This window comes from Aplysia californica, unplaced genomic scaffold (genome assembly GCF_000002075.1).
Source record: "Aplysia californica isolate F4 #8 unplaced genomic scaffold, AplCal3.0 scaffold00086, whole genome shotgun sequence".
In the NCBI taxonomy this organism is placed as follows: domain Eukaryota; kingdom Metazoa; phylum Mollusca; class Gastropoda; order Aplysiida; family Aplysiidae; genus Aplysia; species Aplysia californica.
Window position 1 is genome coordinate 1,329,040 of NW_004797356.1, and position 19,697 is coordinate 1,348,736.

At 39.5% G+C, this 19,697-nt stretch overlaps 1 protein-coding gene across 1 annotated transcript in view; it reads right to left on the reverse strand.

Annotated features, from left to right (window-relative positions):
* The window catches only part of LOC101850945 (calbindin-32), a gene marked incomplete in the record, with an annotated part of 155,313 nt that overhangs the window by 14,677 nt on the left and 120,939 nt on the right, over window positions 1-19,697 (reverse strand).

A 19,697-nucleotide genomic window follows, 5' to 3' on the forward strand; every position in this document is an offset into this window, starting at 1 on the left:
CAGAACGTAGGAAAGAGCAAGAACGAGAGAGAGAGAGAGAGAGAGATAGAGAGAGATAGAGAGAGAGAGAAGAGAGAGAGAGTTGGGGGGGGGAAGAGAGACAGAAAGTAGGAAAGAGCAAGAGAGAGAGATAGAGAGAGAGAGAGATAGATAGATAGAGAGAAAGAGAGAGAGAGGGAGTAGAGCGAGAAAAAATTAGGGACTACTGGATGGATGTAAAAGATGGCTGATAGTAGAAGAGCCGTGGTAGCAATGAAAATAAAAATAGATTCTATATGAATACTTTAATGTTGGCGTAAGAAAGAGATGGAATAATAAAAGAAGAGAGTAGGAAATAGAGAGAAGTAAGCACAACACACAAACACATACTCACACACACACACACACACACACACACACACACACAAACTCACACACACTCACACACACTCACACAAACACACACACCCTGAGAGAGGGGAGAGAGAGAGAGAGAGAGAGAGAGAGAGAGAGAGAGAGAGAGAGAGAGAGAGAGAGAGAGATTGATCAGGGGAGAGTGAACAAATACTCACTAACAAGGTTTCAGAGAGGGCAATATAAACATATAGAATAAAATACCAGTAATCCAATAAATGGGTTAAGGGTAATGCCCAGGGTGTTTACGTACAAGAACAGTCTCGATGTATTATTGATCGGTCTTGGATGGACAAGAGACAGGTCATCCCCAGGGCTGTGTTCTGAGACTTGTAATGACATTAAGATAAACGGCTACATTAGACAGTGCACTCCGTGTTTCGGGTAGAGATGGGAAGAATCCGGATAAATATCCGAATAATCGGATAATCCTCAATAAGACAGTATCCGAATTCAGACTCCAAACTATCTTTCCTTACCCCTTTGCCGAAGTAGGTGCACCCATCTGTTGAATTGATGCTAACCCGTTTGTCAAAGGGGTTCTCACCGATTTGCCGAATCGGTTCATAACATATTATTTACCGAAGATGTGCACAAACATATTATCCGGGTTTTGATAAAGCGACTCTTTGCCCAGCCCTTGTCTTGCGATGTGTGTCTTGTCCAGAGGAAGGTAAGGATAGAGAAAAAAGAAAAACCTGACAATTGTTTTGTTTTAAATTATTGTACGTGACGCTACGCAAGATGAGGATTTTAATTTTCAGATTCCATTATTTCTTTATTTGCTTTGATCACTTACGGAGACAATGGTGTTACAGAGGTCCTATTCTGCACCCACCCACGCGCACAACAAACGTGAACATAACTAGATTACAATATTATAACGTTTAAACCGCTCCGCATCATAAACGTTCTCTCACTCTCACCCTCTCTCTCCCTCTCTCTCACACACACACACTCTCTCTCTCTCTCTTTCTCTCTCTCTCTCTGTCTCTCTCTGTCTCTCCCTCACGCACACACACACACAGACACACACGCGCACACACACACACACACACACACACACACACACACACACACACACACATTTTAAATATATTTGACTTTTTTTCGAAGCTTCTGAGTGGGATGTTTTGTAGGTCTGTGTAGCCGAAAATAAGGTTTCAATTCTGCTTCGATCGAAACCTTAAGATGTTAATTGTATCTTGAGTTACCAGCAACTGCACTATTGCTGCCGGGAAAAGAACTTTGTAGACATAGAATCACTCATACACATGAACACATTATACACGAAAACATACACAAACATACACTTTAACGCTTTCTATACCCCCCCTCTCTCTCTCTTTCTCTCTCTCTCTCTCTCTCTCTCTCTCTCTCTCTCTCTCTCTCTTTCTCTCTCTCTCTCTCTCTCTCACACACACACACACATAAACACACTCACATACACACCCACACATACACTCACACGAATACACACAAGATAGAGAAAGAAACGCAATACATGTAGGTGTGTCTGTGGCGATTTTTTTTTGGGGGGGAGGGGGGGAAGGGGGGGGGGGAGAAGAAGTAAGACCAACCCTGAAAGTGAAAGCTAAAGGAGAACAGAAAAGGTGGTAAACGAATTATACAGAGCGTAGGGGGCGTTTTCGGGACTGTCTACGCGCTACGCGCTTGAGCTGTCTTAATGTATCATGTATCTCCGTTGGTCAGAGAAGAGACAGCTCACCCTTGGGGTTCCTTCGGGGACCGGTAATGAAGTTAGAACTCACGACAAACGTAACTGTTATTCCAACTCTCTTGGTACGTAATTAGTTTGAACGTCTTTAGTGGGCCACAGCCAAAGGGGAACAGTTTTGTTTTGTTTTTAAGAGTGGGGAGTGGAGGTGGGGAGGGGGGGGGGGAGGAAAGAGACAGAAATTGGTTCATTAGGCTCTGCACTCACTAAGTGCCCTGGGAAAAGTTTGTACCCAGGATGAATGTTGGAATAGAGAGATATCCTCACCCTATCCACACTGCCTCTAGTAACTTGTCGGGATGTCGGTGGTCTAGCGGTTAGGATTTCGGGCTTGTGACCGAAAAGCCATGAATCTGATCCCTGTCAGGGTGTACAAGGAAAAGGCACTTTATACGAATTTTCCTCACTTTACCCAGGTGCAAATAGGTACCCGGCTAGAGATGGGGATAGATCTTGTCGATTTTTTAGTGTTTGAGTGCTTAATCGCCTCTATCTATTTTGATGTGCTGTAAACTTCATAATTCTTCCACTCGTACATCGTCTTTTTTCTAACTAAAAAGAGTATTCTGTTCTTTAACGTGGGTGTCTAAAATCATATGAACCAAACAGAAGCAGCAGAAAATGAAAACAACGGCAACAACAGCAGCAGCAACAACAACAACAACAACAACAACAACAAAAGGCCCCAACAACTACAACACGCATTTCGTTACTTGAGCTGAGCAGTACCTTTCGAGTTCGCTGGTTGTATGAGAATTAGACCAATATGAATAAGTTCGAGGTTCTATTAAGAGTGAATTCCTATTTATTATTCTTTTCAGTACTGCTAGCAAAAGTCTTCTTTCACATACTGAAAGTAAGAAAACAAATGTCAGTTCTTGTATCAGGCTTACTTCCTAGGCCCGTTCAATGAGGCGCTTCATTACTTCAGTGAAATGATAATGATTAGAAAGGCTTTCTCCTGATGTTCAGTCATTACTTACCGTTAAAAGAGAGAAGTCATCAGTAAAATTGTTATTCAGCGATCGAGATAGTAAGAGGGGAGAGTGAGAGGGGGGATGGGAGAGAGACAGAGAGAGCGAGAGACAGACAGAGAGAGACAGAGAGAGAGAGACAGAGACAGAGACAGAGAGAAAGACAGATAGAGAGAGGGGGGAGAGAGAGAGAAAGAGATAGAGGGAGAGAGAGAGAGAGAGAGAGAGAGAGAGAGAGAGAGAGAAGGAGAAATTAGGGATCACCATAATATAAATTATAAATGGGTAGGTGGACAAAAAAGTCACTGCAGTATAGAGAGGCATTAATTTCAACAACATTAAAACTAAAACTTCACCCAAAATCATATATAAGTTAATACAACAACAACAACAACAACAACAACAACAACAACTTAGAGCACTTGGTAGAAAAGAAGAAAAAGGATCTACGAATCAATTTCTATTTCCAAAACCCTCGTTATAATCATGATCGTTTCACTGAAATAATGAACTGTGGGCAAGAGACACAAGTAACAGTAAAGGGGATGCAAGTAATTCTGTTTGTATTCTTAACCCAGTGAGTATCCCCGTGGGGTGCGCGGAGTGAACGTGGGACTTCATTACTTGGCCCATTCATCTGAGTCGCTTATTTCATTATTCCAGGGAGTTTTCGGTTCAAAGACTGACAACTGTAAGCCATTGGACCCTGGGAATGTACTCACTCATACCAGAGTCTCCCGGCTTCAGGGGCTGGGAAGGTTACACGCAACTAAATATTTAAACAGTGTATTGGCTTATGACGTGTTGGTCTGTAGCGAAGTCTGAAGTCTCTAGCTATATTCCTGACTTTCACATAGGACTTTAGTTAGATAGATAAAGACAAAAGGGGAGTAAAGAAAGTAAACTAAAGAAAGAGAGAGAGAGAGAGAGAGAGAGAGAGAGAGAGAGAGAGAGAGAGACAGACAGACAGACAGACAGACAGACAGACAGACAGACAGACAGACAGACAGACAGACAGACAGAGACAGAGAGTGAGAGAAAGACAGAGAGACAAAGAGTGAAATAGAGAGAGAAAGAGAGAGAGAGAGGGCGGCGTGGAAAAGAATAAAAAAAGGGAGACCCGGAAAAGTGATACCCAAATTGGGCTATCTCCTATACTCGCAGGAGGTATCATTACAGGGCAGGGCCTCCTTAAACATTTGGTTACATCTAAAACTTGAGGGGAAATGGAAGGGGGTGGGGTGGGGCAGGTATAAAATCATTACCAAACGTAGAGTCAATCAATCTTGGGCCACAAAACCAGTCAAGCCATGTGAGATTGCATCACCAGAAACCGTGCCATCTACTCTGTGACGCGGGTAGTTTTATTGGTAGGCTACCGGACTCATATCGTGAGGTTACAGGTTCGAGCCTCATGGGTCCGACGTTGTGTCTGTCTTGGGAAAGGCACTTCACACAAATTTTCCTCTCTTCATCTAGGTATGAATGGGTATCAAGCCATAGACAGAGAAAAATCTTGTTAGCATGTTTGTGACTTAGCAACTAAAACATAGCAGCTTGTACTGTATGCTTCCAAAGAAGTTGAAATTGTTTCAGAATGCTATCAGGTCTACTGGGGTCATCATGCATATTGCAAAGGGCATAAAACTTGCTGTTGAGCAGGAATTTGCGGTATACACATGGTATCTATATTTATTATAACTCACAAGCGCACAACATAAGAAAAGCATGTCCAGAAAATAGCCCATAGCTAGCTTCCACCAACTTGGTCAACAACGTAAATTCTTTTCAAGTTTTCGAATAACGCAAAAGGCTTTCCCTGTAAGAGTCAGACATCTAACAAAGTTGCGTGTTCCCAGAGACAGCGGTTTGGAGTTCAGAATGTCATTACACGCGTCCCAGGGCGATTTTTTCGTGACTCCTAGATTATCTCCCTTCGCTCTTTCTTTGTTGCGAGGTGTCTTCATTTTCTCTCACCCTATTCGTGTTTCTGGAAACTGCAAAGATTCTGAATAGAACTGTCTCGATTTGGACCTTTGTCATGTAAATCTTTCTTGTGCTGTTCTGTCTTCTGAACTAATTTATACAAAGATTCTATTCTGTTGTTAGTAATCAAAGTGGAAGTTGAATCGGAGGACTTAAATGCTGCAGGTAAATTCAAGAACAGTTTTAAAAATCGAACAAAAGATGACAGGGAAGGGTGATTTGCTTTTGCATGGCTTTAAGACTTAAAGCGAATAGAATGTTTAACATTTTCGATTGAACTGCATTGTCTTGAAGGCTGGTGGAAAGCTTGATATCTTCCGGTTGAAGAGAGAGTTCTACTTGTAGATCCTACTCTCTCTGAGGTTTTTTAAAAATTTATGTTGCTGAGGCAGCCTACTTCTCTTGGTTGAAACCGAACGCTGATTTTAAGCTTCCTTTCTTTCTTATTTATTCTCTCTTGCACTGGAACATGAAGCAAGAGTAATCTTTTTCAGTAGTAATGTCACTCTTGATAACGGTAAGATAACTTTGGTTGAAACCCCAAAAGTGACATTTTTAACTCGGATTGTTTCGAGTCTGTTCAAGTCTTTTCACCCTTTAGACCAGGTCTTAACACAGTTGAGACGTAATATCCAAGCAAAATCTAGAGCAGGAAACACAACACAAATGTTAATTTATCAGATGTCCCGTAAATTTAATAAGACTAATGGACATGCACTGCTGCTAATAACACAGGTTACGTCAAGAAATGTGCCGAGATTCCCGGACACGTTTTCCTCGATTGGAGTCGGAGTATGAGAGGTTTATTCTTACTATGGGAATGGGGGGGGGGGGTCAATATCCTCTGCTTTAGACGAACGCTTGAGACGTTAAAGGTTCTCACAATTTAAATGGAATTTTGTGTGGAGTTTTTTTATCTGATAAAAGTAGTTAAATAACTACCAAATTCGAACTATGTAAGACATCGATTTCTAAGAACATAATTGTTTAAATAATGCTGACTTTTGTAACCGTTATAATTATTGTACGTTTGACTCGTATTGTTTGTCATCTCTTTGGTGAATAGTAAACTTAATGTTTCCGCCTTATTACAAGAACAAGCTCCCAATGACAAGAAATGAAAGAACGTTCCAATTTACTGATGTTCAGTCCACGAATATCTTCATTGTCAACAGTTAATCGTGTTTACCTGTTATTGCGAGTACATGTATTGTTTGCCTGAGTCCGATGAGAATGATTTCATTAGGGACCGTTCACAAACGACGTCTGCTAAAATTTGACTACAATATGACCCCCTCCCCCCACGTATCCCAGTTTGTCATCTTCTGTCATGTTTCCCAGGACACCCCCTCCCACCTGTTGACGTCAACCAAAATGTACTTGCATGTACATTCAGACAGAACATGTACTGGATGTATTTATTATTTACACCTTTGATCTTTATTTTAAATTTTTAAAAATAAAAACGATTGTTAATTAAAGAATACAACAGAGAAATACATGGACTGTCGAGTTTTCAGGCCAAAAAAAAAATATGGTGTTAATTTAGGGCCAAGAAAAGGTGGTCTATAAAGTAGTTGGGTTTTTTTTCGTTTTGTTTTCTTTTTTCCCAACCCTTTAGAGCCTCATGGTTGACGTCAACTTTGTAAGGATCCCCCCCCCCCCTATGTCAATGTTTGTTGAATTTTCACTTACCCCCTCCCCCCTCCCCTCTGAGCTAACATCATTTGTGAACGGTCCCCTAGTAATAGTGAGTAATAGTGCATGCAGAACTGTTCGGAACTAAGTACGTTGAGGAGAGAGAGAGAGAGAGAGAGAGAGAGAGAGAGAGAGAGAGAGAGAGAGAGAGAGAGAGAGAGAGAGAGAGAGAGAGAGAGAGAGAGAGAAAGAGAGAGAGAGTGAAAAAAGGGAGAGGGAAAGAAAGAAAGAAAGAGAGAGAGAGAGAGAGAGAGAGAGAGAGAGAGAGAGAGAGAGAGAGAGAGAGAGAGAGAGAGAGATTGATGCTTATCAACAATTATAATTTACATTAACCAAGCGTCTTACTTTGACTATAATATAATGGTCGACAATGTATTTTTGGGGACTTATTCTTGCGCATGTCATGTCTCCTTTTCATCAGTCCTATTTCTAGTTTTGTCATATCTTGCATTGTCACTAGCTGTAAGCTCGGTAATTTTTTAAAAGATTCGGAATCACTCTTTGTTCTTTGTCTTCAGAACAGACTGAGCTAAAAGGGTAGAGAGTTGAGAAAAACCCAGAAACAAACTATTTTATAAACTACCCACATTCGAATTGCGAAGAAGACTTCCTTGAACGACATTCCAGCATTGTAATTAACAATATCCACGAAGCTACGTCTTGAAAGTGGGATCTACATTCATAGGCAGGGACCGTGGTACGTCTACAAGATTGAGAAGCTGACATTCTGTCGTTAGCCAAACACAACAGTCACAAGAGAATAATCCAGCATGACAACTAATTTCACGCAAATCAATCAAGTTGGTGGATGTACATAATGTACACAAGTACAAGTCTACATCGGTAGGCAAAGAAAGATGGTGAAGAATTTCGATATCTCGTGCTACTCCTGCCCCATGAGGGTTGAAGTGATGGAAATTTAAGTCAACGCTTGAACATTGTCAGAGTTGAACTTCATTATCATCACCGGGACCTGGTGCTGATTGATTACTAGCATCTGACGCCCTCATCGGTTCAAGTTAATTCGATTAAGACGCATGCTGCTCCTGCTTTGCTATCCAGGATCAACCCGGGCTGAATGGAGTACAGCATCGTAGTCGAAAGACGGAGAGGCAATCAAGCAAACTTCCACACATAAGAATCTAACTCGCGTCTTCTTAAAGCAATATCGAAGAGTCTAACCATTGACGACTGTTGACTTGGTGAAGCTAGTAGTTCGTTTTGTAACTGAGGAAATGTAAAATGGCAATAACAAGATCCCGTACCATAAGTACAAAAAAGGGGGAAGGAGTATATTAAAAGGGCGAACATGGCGTGAACAAGAGGCCTGTACCGTGTGAATTTGCAAAGGCACAAGACAGGGTAACGTCTAGACAAACAAAAAAAACGTTTTCAAGAAAATCAAGATCCGAGATGGATTGCTTTCGACCACCCGGGAGTTTAAAGGGGTACGTTTTAAAAATAAAAGTTCCATTTCTCTCAACGTGCCGGACTATAGACGACGGAGGCTCCAGGCGGCAAATAGAAACCAAGAGAAAAGCGTGAGAAACGAGAATGTGGACTGGAAGCGAATAAAGATGACTAAAGATGTGAATAACAAAGGATCGAGAATAGACGATACTGATCTTGTGGGCCACACCATAAAAAGAGCGCGGTGAAAAGAAAGAACTCTGCTTAATAACTGACTTCTCTGAAGTGAAAAACAAACTTCAGAATCCCCTTAAGCCTTATAAAGAACGCCCAATAGTTCTGTGGTACCCTTCCAAACGAAGACAGCTAGACGTGAAACCTGAACCAATACAGAGTTGTTCTAGTGAGGCGTATTCGCTTTAAAGGCACCAGCAAAGCATTGCTGAAAGGCAAACTGGACACGAGGGAGTCGTTTCTAAGCTGTCTGAAGTCTTTGACAAACAAGAAGTTTGATTAATCTTTCAAGTTTACAATCACCAAATGATCCGGTAGGTTAGAAAGGAGATTGGAATTCCTATCCGTGTAAAATAGTAGAGCAAATATTTTGAGAAAAGAAGGAAAAGAAACAGTCTTCGAATGTTGTTTTTAAAGTTTATTCGTGTACTATAAAGTTCGTAGACATATTTTAAAGCTTTGATATGAACTAAGCCGTTTTTAAGCTGTAGATGGTGTTCGATCGTCGAGAAAATGGCTGGACCAGGGAACAACGACTGCTCACGTCTTTGTTACCGGGGAATAGCAACCGGGAAATAGCGAATTGTATTTTACTCCCTTTTTTCGTTTCTTAGCTACCTACGGTCTAAGATCATTGATCAATGTCATTAAGAAGAGATATTCGCTTAGTACAGTTTCTGTTCTACGGCCAATTTCTTTTTGTTTTTAAAGAGTCACTATTCCCCGATACTCCTAAGAAAATGACGACCAGTTCAGTGAACCTATGGTGGAAACAGGCATGAGGCGTTCGGTGATTTTGTAGACTGCTGATTGGCTGTGACAGTTCGGACATTGGATAAGACCAAGGCGGCATCCCCCGGAGGGCTTCTGTTTACAGCTTTCTCGGTGGTCATTTCGTGAAGGATACCACTGGTCAGCAAAGAAAGCGGAACTACAGTAGAAATATTTTTTTATTTACCAATATTTTGTGTTGGTACGCGTATTAATATGATTGTGAAATAGACTTTAGTTCATGTTCTGTATAAGACGCCTTGAGAGAATGTCCAAAACAATACTTTAATGTTGTATTGCATGAAACTTCCTTAAAATGGCATACTAGCGGTGTAAATATTCTTTGACTCCAAATCTACCTTTCCCTCATATCTATTATGAATTTCCAAAATGTTCCACACATAAACATACACACACGCGCACGGGCGCGCATGCACACAAATACAAATAAATATACTGTCTCTTCATTTACTATTTCTCTCACTCTCTCTATCTCTCTCTTTCTCTCTCTCTCTCTATCTATCTATCTCTGTCACACACACACACACACACACACACACACACACACACACAGACACACACACACACACGCGCGCGCGCGCGCGCGAGCGCACGCGCACTCACACACACAAACACACTCACGAAGGCACACAAATACACATACAGACAATCTCTTCTTCTCTTTTTCTCTGTTTCTCTCTCTGTGTGTCTTTCTCTCTCCCCCCCCCCCTCTCTCTCTCTCTCTCTCTCTCTCTCTCTCTCTCTCTCTCTCTCTGTCACACACACACACACACATACACACACACACACACACACACACACACACACACACACTCAAGCACACACACATACACAAGCGAGCGCACAGAGACAGAAAACGTCCTGGAAAGAAGGTGCGTGTAATAATATGAGGGAGTCCTGTCATGTCCTGAGACCATGATCAAGGCAAAGGAATGGTTGAGATATCTGTCTTGTGCCCCGTGGGGCAATCACGGAGAGAACGGTGAGAAAGGAGATACGAGTTCCAATCTCTCTTATCGGCAGATTGATCGTCTACGGCCTCGTGAGGATGGTGGTGGGGTTCTATACCAAAGGTTTGGAATATCCATATATCTGGGGTGGCACAGGCTTCAACTAAGCGAGCAAAAATTAGATAGATAGATAGATAGATAGATAGATAGATAGATAGATAGATAGATAGATAGATGGATAGAGAGATAGAGAGATAGAGAGATAGAGAGATAGATAGATTGAGAGAGAGAGAGGGGGGGAGAGTTTGAGAGAGAGAGTGAGAGAGAGCGAGAGAGAGAGGGGGGGTGAAAGAAAATGAAAATGGGGAAGAGATGGCAAGACCACATTAAGTGATACCCGTACTGGGGTAATCTTTTGTAAAGCACTGTAGTGCATGACGCAGAAGAAGAAAAAGAAGAAAAGGAATACGAATAGGATCGGAAAGGAAATTACATCGTGACTGGACGAATGAGAGCAATGTCTAGACTGATTATGGCTGCAGACAGACTAGGAAATTGTTCCATGGTTACGCCGCATAAGCAGAAAAAAAGAAAAAACCCCAATGAAAATAGGTTGCACCAAAGCTAGCAAAGAAGCGGTTACTTGATGTTAACGAGGGCTATCAATGCTGGGACAGCACAAATAACTCAATACCAAGAAAGATGAAGCGGAAGCGAACATGAATTTTACACTTGAATTATCATGGTAATTACCGCCGAGGGCGAACTCCTGAAATTGCACGCCGTACTTTGAACCTCTTCCTGACAACCCAGAAGCGTTTTGACAGTATTATGTGGACAAGAACAAAGTAAATCAGCTTATCTGAATAATTCACTGTTTCTTAAGTTTGTTGTTTTTGGTTTGGGTTTTTTATTTGTTGGTTTTGTCTTGTTTCGTTTTGTTTTGGATTGGGATCTTTGGTGATCTCTGGTCACTCTGTAAATCGTTAAAGAACTAGGCGGATTTTTCGTTGTTTTCTTTTGCTTCGTTTTGCTTTGTTTTGTTTGGTTTGGTTTTAGATTTTGTCGGGGATTTTTTGTTTTGCTTTTTTTTGTGGTTTTCTTTGCAAAAGTGGGCTAAAGCAGGGTGGCATTTTTTTTTTTTTAATCGGACCTCATTTTTAGCATCATTCTGCAACTTTGAAAGATCTAATATTTAAAATAACACCGTGACTTATCAGGACTACAAAGTGCGTTTTGTCAGGTTTTAGGGATATTTAATACCTATTTCTAGCTTAATCCCAATCGCAAATCCTTAAACACCGTTTGAGTAACACCAACCTGGGGGGGGGGGGGGGGGGGTACTCGTCTGACTCTCTGTCGCAGTTTCGGACCGAAAAGTGACAAAACGCTTTGCAGTAAGCCTGGCAGTCATTATTAGGCTGAGATATCGGGTTGCAAGCACCGGAAGAGAGAAAAGGCCGATCTGGTCCAAACGGTCAAGAAGCACAATAAGGCAACATGGTCGCTACATTGTCAAGGCAACACTGCGAGCCAGAACTTCAAACGCTACACATCTCTCATATAACACGACTTGGTGACCCACAGGAAAGTCTGCCAAGGTATGGGGTGGCATTGGTCTGAACAACAGAAATCCCCCTCTATCGTATTCAAAGTAATTCAACAAGATTTCGCTACAGGGACGATATTTTCCAATCCATTGCCATGCCTGCCCCCAGGGCTGTGGGACCAGGGACGGCATCATCCTATCAACAAGCCGACCCTTTCATTGATCCTGGAAAGGAGGGAGGAGCAGCAACGGCATTGTCCCACGGGCGATGATGCTGATTCTCCAACCAAGTAACCAAGTAACAAAGTAGCCAAGTAAGTACTACGCCATCCCTCCAGGACGATAACGCTAGGCTTAACTGTGTTCTTGTCGTAGACAATTTCCTAAATATCATTGAGTGAACAAGATGGACTGGCCAGCCTGCTCACCTGATCTCAAGCCCAAGGAACGTAATCATTATATATGGGATGCTCTTGGACGACACAAAAGTACCACTAACCCCCGCCCAACAACGAGGACGAACTCTTCCGCAGACTCGAACAGGATTTCTAACAATATCACAGCTCACTCAAAGAGCGCTCAGTCCATCTACGAGGCAACGTTGAGTTGAATACATAAATGCTAATGGAGTCCTATATATTTTCAGCTCAGTTTAGCCCGTATGACATTGGAACAGCCGGAGTACCTAGTTCAACACCTTGAAAGCACCTTGAGTTGTGCACACTTACATTGTCAATCCTTATTGTGCGAAACTTAAAACAGTGAATAAAGAGACCCTCGTATATACCGACAAGCTGTTTATAACACTATACCAACGTGATTAAAACTTTATGTTACACCAAGTAGTTCTTAACGTTTAAGTTGTATATTTTATTGTGTATTATATTCACAAGAGCAGCAACGTTTTTTCAGCTCTTAATAAGTGTTGAACAACAAGCTGTAGGGCCTAGTCTGTGGTGAAATGATCAGGCTATTTGGCGTTGGAAACAGGAAAATATTAGTTTGTTTTTGTTTTGTTTTTAGTGGGAAAGTTTACCAAGTATGTCCGTGGGTGTGCATGTATGTGTGTGTGTGTGTGTGTGTGTGTGTGTATGTGTGTGTGTGTGTATGTGTGTGTGTGTGTGTGTGTGTGTGTGTGTGTGTGTGTGTGTGTGTTTTGGGATGTTGCACCTGCGCTAGACTGAGTCAAAGCAGGCAAGGTTCTTACTTATCTAAATTGTATCGTTAAGCCTTGAAAAGGTTGTAGTATCGGCTTTAACCTTTTCACTGCCAGGCCCGGAATTGTCTGGAGCTTTTAAATTTGCTTGGATTATAGAGTGAGACTGGCAGGGAAGGTGTTAAACAATAACTTTGAGCGTCGACAAAACGAAATAACATCGGCGTGCGAACAAAAAACCTGTATTGCTTGTTTCCAGGGCAATCACGTACGACTGTTTTGTCGCACAGATTAAATCTTTTTGAGCTTATGTGGCTTATTCGAAGGTGAATACGGACAGACAGATGAGGTTTTCGTTTCTTACAAGTTTCCAACTGAAACTCCTGCTAAACTGCAGAGCTATTTTCGTAACACTCTCGAGCCGAGGTGGCAATGGGTTGGCGGAAAAGATATTACTTAATTCGATTCTGTTTTCCCAGCTTTAAAAAAACCCAACTCTTTTACTAAAATCTTTCAGCCCTAACTTAAAAGAATCGTCATTGTTCTGACTTGCTCCGCTGACGTTTACCGTCTTACTTTTCATAGAACATGTCATTTCAAACAGAAATGGCATCTTCATTATTGGTACTTGTCAGAACCCCATTGATTTAGTTAGGATCATCCAAGAGGAGGGCTGGATCCATTCAGTCTGCTTTTCTATGACAGACAACCCCGGATGGATGCTGTTTCTCTCAGACAAAAGTTGTAGACATTAAATTGATCATCTTCGACGTATGAGTATTGAACTCGTATCACAGACACGTCCATTTTTGTCTGTCCAACCTTTGCTGGTGTTCACCTTTCGACACCACACCAAAAAGAAAATTTCCAACACCAAAGACACTGCACCAACACGAGGTTAATTTGTTAGTGTAAAACACAAATGGAATATTGTTACAATACAAATATTAGTAGATACACATACTGTTAATGTTATAGTAACAGTAAACACAGACACAAAACACGCACATACACACAGAGAAATACAAAAACACACACAAATAAAATACATTTACAGTAATACACACATATGCACACACAGACACATACACAGACACACACACAGACACACACATACACTCTCTCTCTCTCACACACACACGCACATACGCACACACACACACACACACACACACACACACACACACACATACACACACACACACACACACACTCACAAGCTCACTCACAGGAGCACAACAGTTAATGGGGTGAGGACATTGTAACTCTCTTTCTGTCCACAATACTGCAACATACTCTACTGATAAGACTCTTAAACGTAAATTTTGCCATCGTTAGTCACAGAAACACAAAGACTTAAAAACAATTTCTCTTCTTTGAATAACAAAAATGCAGTCATTAACAGGGATGGAAAGAAGAAAAAGTAGCATAGTAAATGTCATAAAAAAGGACAATAAAGCAACAAAGAGCACAGCATTTTAACAAAATGGTTTGAGGGAGTTCAGGGAAAATCTCGTGCCTGTACTTGATAATCTCTATAAAATGCTATTATTCTAAATTCTTCTTCGGAAATTCAATTTTCTTCAAAACGAAAAGGTCACCAATTCGATTAGCTACTTGGAGGATGTCCTCATACTTGAGTCTGGCATCTTCCAGGCAACGTGGATCATCTGGAGCAACCTTTTTGTATCATTATTTCTGTTGATGCCATTGTTAGGTGGGTCATTTTGTTTTTTCGCTCAATTGTATCTGGAAACGTGCAGCTTGATCAAAAGGGCACTATGGAACCTTTGGCACTATGGAACCTTTAAATGTTGACGTCAATTAGGTCATTTTTGTAGTTGTTGTTGCTGTTTCAGTTTTCCAAACAAAATAAACATTGTTTACTCGAATTGCAATATATTGTGTTCTATGAAGAATCTACTTCATGTCATTTCGCTCATTTATCTTTACTCACTTAGGCATGCTCTTTGAATTAAAGAAAATCGGTGACTTTCAATTATTATGTTTCTTCTATGTGTTTAATTTGAGGGTGGTTTGAAGTGGTTTCTTAAGTACTCCAATACGTTAAGACATTTCAAAGTATCACATCATAGGTGACAGCGGTGCAGAAAAAGAACGAATGAAATGGGGAATGATGTATTCAAACGTTTTGAGAGTATGATAAAACTTGTGATTTGTACAAAGTTACAACGCAACAGGTGACCAAGCCAACTAGACGAGCACACAGGGAGAAGGATCAAAGCAGAGTTATAGTAGCTTACATTTATAGCACAAGATTACAGAGATGGCTTATAAGTACTGAGTAAATCTAAGCGAACTAAATACCTTAGTCTTTTTTTACTTACATCTCCTAAGATTTTGTATCTCACTTCAAGATTTATATACTTAGAAAGTCATAAATCTTGGATCAATAGGTAAACATTTTCAATATTCATAGAAATAGTTGTTTGATTAGTGAGAAAAATGTTTCATTTGCGATTGCAGCGATGTATTTTCCCCCACTTTTTTCATATGTTATGTACTATTTTTTACATTTTCTTTAGTACGTATGGAGTATATGTCAAGCATTATTGCACGGTACAGCAAATACAGAACTACATTAATAGTATCAACAGGCCCTACTTCCTTGCGATCAGATTCATAATTTTTTTTTAAGTCCAGTGAATTGAAAAGAAAATTTAATCACCCCTAATTACATTTAAAAATCAATTCTCAATGACTAAATGGTACAGGCTTTTCTCTTCTGTTATCATTTATAAAAGCTCTAAACGACTGATTTATCACTAAAACCTATTACTAAAAGCATAAATAATACATCCCTTTCTTTTTGTGTAATCTTTTATTTTAATTTCATGGAAGCTCAAAAAATCGATTTCTAATTTTAAAAAATTTTTTAAAAATAATTTAGTTTATTCATCTATTACCATGTATTGATCTATTTTTGTTTTTTATTCATTTATACATTTCTTTATTGGGAGCGGGGGGGGGGGGGGGGGGTAACATCAGACACATCGCCAGTTCTTAAGTTTTTCTCAATGGCTGAGAATGTTTAGTAAGACGTTTTTTCAGCATGGTGCTTGCAGCTTTTGAATTTCTAAGCTGTGACTGGCATAATATAGAATACGAAAATACGTTACATCAAGTTTACTAGATGTAAACGATGTTTAATTAAGGGGATCCAAATCCAAATATGATATTTAATGTAAGACATCAATGATACGGGTAGACGAAAGTAAGGAAATGTTTCTCATTATTCCTCAAAGTTACCACCACTATCACTACTTTACGTTTGCTTGTCATACTTAATATTGGCAAAGACCGTATATACCAAAGCAGAGTTTACTGGTAGAAGTATACTGATATAAATAGTCCTCAACTGCGTGGATTTGTTTTAACCAGACATTTTTGTTACTGAAAGAAAAACGTCGATTGTGTTCTCGTATTGAGTCCAACTATAGTTTTCTGTGTTGGTTATAAACTTTTTTTTTGCTTCAGGCTTCGTTTTGGAGAGGATATGCGGTCTTTTGCCGTAAAGAGAACAGCGCTGTTAAGTTCTATTGTTTCCAGCATCAAGTGGAAAAAAATCGATTATGGATGAATGGCTGTCATCAACTGACTTTAAGTGGCATCCTTTGCAAAACAGGCAACACCAAATGAAGTTGTGAACGTAAAAAGAGTAATTGGCGTTGTGTATTTCAGAGCTATGAAAAAAAGAATGGTGAAATACTTAAATTGAATGCCAGAAAATGTGGATTTTTATAGGAAGAGGACATCAAAACGAACACCAAGCATGCACGTTTGACTTACTGGAGTTTGCTGTCTCGAAAAGGAGAGGGTAAAAGAAAAATGGAAAGGCATTCCTTAAAACGTTGGCTATTGCATGCTTTTTTGGCATGATACTGACAAAACAAAGGAAGAAATCTAGAAAATAAAAACCTGAAGCATGTTACAATTGAAAAGTGAAAAAGTGAAGCTATTTATGTCACGGCGTTTCAGTTCAGAAAATAAAGTAGAAAAAAAAATAAACGAAGGATAGACAGAACAAAACTTCAGTCTAAACCAGACCATACAAACAACAATAAATTTCGGTGGTCTTCTTTAAATACAAGTTCTTTTGTTTGAGTGCACACCTTAATTATTTTGTTGTTCTGACCAACCTCTGATATGTCTTCTTTTATTTCAGAAAAGTATCACTAGACTGATGCAGGAACAATTCTAAGTGTTATTTCAATGATGCACTACTATGGTCTGACTGAGGAAAATGCATCATTACTTTTTTCAATTTCCTTTCTTTAAACCTTTCAACTTCTAAATTTACACTGACATTGTAAAAAAAATCAAATTAATAAGTCAAAATGAAAGAAAATTTTCATTTACTGAAGAACTGTTGAATTTCTTTTACTGAAGAATTGTCATGCTCTTGAAAAATACATTTTTCATAAGCTGCTGCTTTGGCTCATTGTCTTTTTGCTGTTACAGAAATCTCTCTTTTTAACATTTTTTGGGTTTTTCATTTCCTCAAAATCAATCAACGTTAATGAATCCAAAGACCATGCTCACATTTGCATGCACTCACGGAGAGAAGCAAATACATGCACTGCTTTTCCTTCATAACTAATCAATGAAGTTTTGCTGGAATATATATTTTTAGTGCATACGCTTGTTCAATAATTTCATTTTTTCTCTAAGACAAATCTTTTAGAATTACCATTTTTCCGCCCTGGAGGTGTCAAATATAAACCTTTCTTTATAATCTCGTTCATTTGTATTTAATGGACTTGCAGAAAATTTATTTTCCTTTTTTTCCCCCTTATTTTCATTTCCTTCAAAACGGATGTTTTCATTACCGCTGGAAATAATTTCTAATCTCGAGGTGACAAACTCATTATTGTGGCTACAGCTATTGATCTACTCAGCAACATTACATGTCTTGCACACTCTACTAACGGTTTGTGTGAGCTTCAACTGTATGACACTATATCTTTATCTTTACTGTGTCCACCATTTTCTCCTTTTCCTCCTGTAACTTTCTGGTGCTCAGTTTTTAGGGAAAATAAGTATATTGTATATCATATTGCTAAATACTTGCTACTTCATTTATATATATATATATATAAATGAAGTATACATATATATGACAAACGTAATATGTGCTTACTTACAAATTGTTATTTTCATCTCTTGGAGTGGCAAAGTACATGCTTACCAATACACAAAATTTTACACAATGGCCATGTATAACTACAAAGCATGAGCTGTTTTAGTACGCGTTCTTTCTAAAACAATGTCAAATCTACATTATTTTATATCGTGCAAATAAAGATATAATACATGATATAGTCTAACTGCAAAGTCATACAAAAGCGAACTACTATCGAGCGGGGAAGTGGTGGGCAGATTCGAAAGTGTGGCGTAGTCAAAGACAGTTTTACACTTGAGATTGAAAAATACACGACAATCAGCAGGGCCTTTTACTATAGAAAAGTAAGGCGGACGGATGAAAATATTTTAATGAATCTGAGATGGTTGAATACGAATTTATGTAACGGGAATATTCAGCTTTTCATGTGGATCAATTTTAAGGAAGTATTAATTTTTCCACAAAAATAATATTATAACGAAGTGTTTCTTGGGGTTTTTTTTTCGAGGGGGGGGGGGGGTGATTGAACCCATTATTTGCAACACAGAAAGAATAAAATGCATTCAAATTACTTTTTAAAACTTGTAAAAATGAATTCAGTGTGATAGTAACGAAAAGTTTGGAAAACAAGAATGGAAATATGGAGGAAAAAAACAAGTGAAGTAAAATAAGTACTTGAGTTATTTTTGTAAAGAAATTGTTCTATCAACAACGTGTTAAAGAATGATGGTAACTGTTGATCATTTTAAAATGATGGAAAGGAAAGAATAATGCTCTTTGTACTGATTAAATTAATAAAAGAGTTATCTTTACTGAGTGCGATTTTTTCGGTCTAGTAGAGTGTTCCATTCCGACGAAAACAATCTACGAAATCTTACCGAAAGCATATCTAAACTTTGAAATAAGAAAACATCTTAACTGTTCAGAGTTCAACTGCCAAGACTAAAATCTTTTTTTTCTTTAAAAAACTGCTAATGAAGTTTGAGACAGGGCCCACCAAATCTCGACGTAGGGATGGGTTTGTATGTCAGTGATATATGCCTCTTATTTCTTAGCCCTGTGTTCAACTACGCCAAGACACTTTCAGCGAAGACCGGCTTATTCTACGACCAGCGACTGGGCTTCTACTGAGATGACACTAGCAAACACTAGACTGTCAAGGGTTTTAGAACCGGTGAACGTTTCTAGATAGTTATAGACAGTTACAGATATAGAGCTTCCTATACAAACCCGTAAGAGTATATAATAATAACGTCCAACGACCTGATACAAGTTAAGCAGTAATTGGTGTTAATTAAATATTTAAACATTTGAACCGATACCATTTCGATATCTACTTTAGCCCAACCCAATGAGTTTTGACGTAGACGTAGGGGAGAAACTTCCAACTGTTATGTTCTGCCAAATGTCAATGCGAACACAATTTGCCCTTTATTTCCAAGGAGAATGCATCATTCAATAGAGTCTAGTAGGTAGGAAGCTGTTCCAACGGTTACCGTGTTTCCAGAATGAGATCCCCGTGCATCTATCCTACGTTTCCATAAAGTGTTCTTTTGAAATTTGATGAATGTGCTCTGGGACCTACCCAAAGGAGCAACTCCCCCCTTAAGGTAACTGCTCCCACTTAACTGCTCAAGTTGTGCCTATGCTACAGTAACCCGCCCCCTCCTCCTC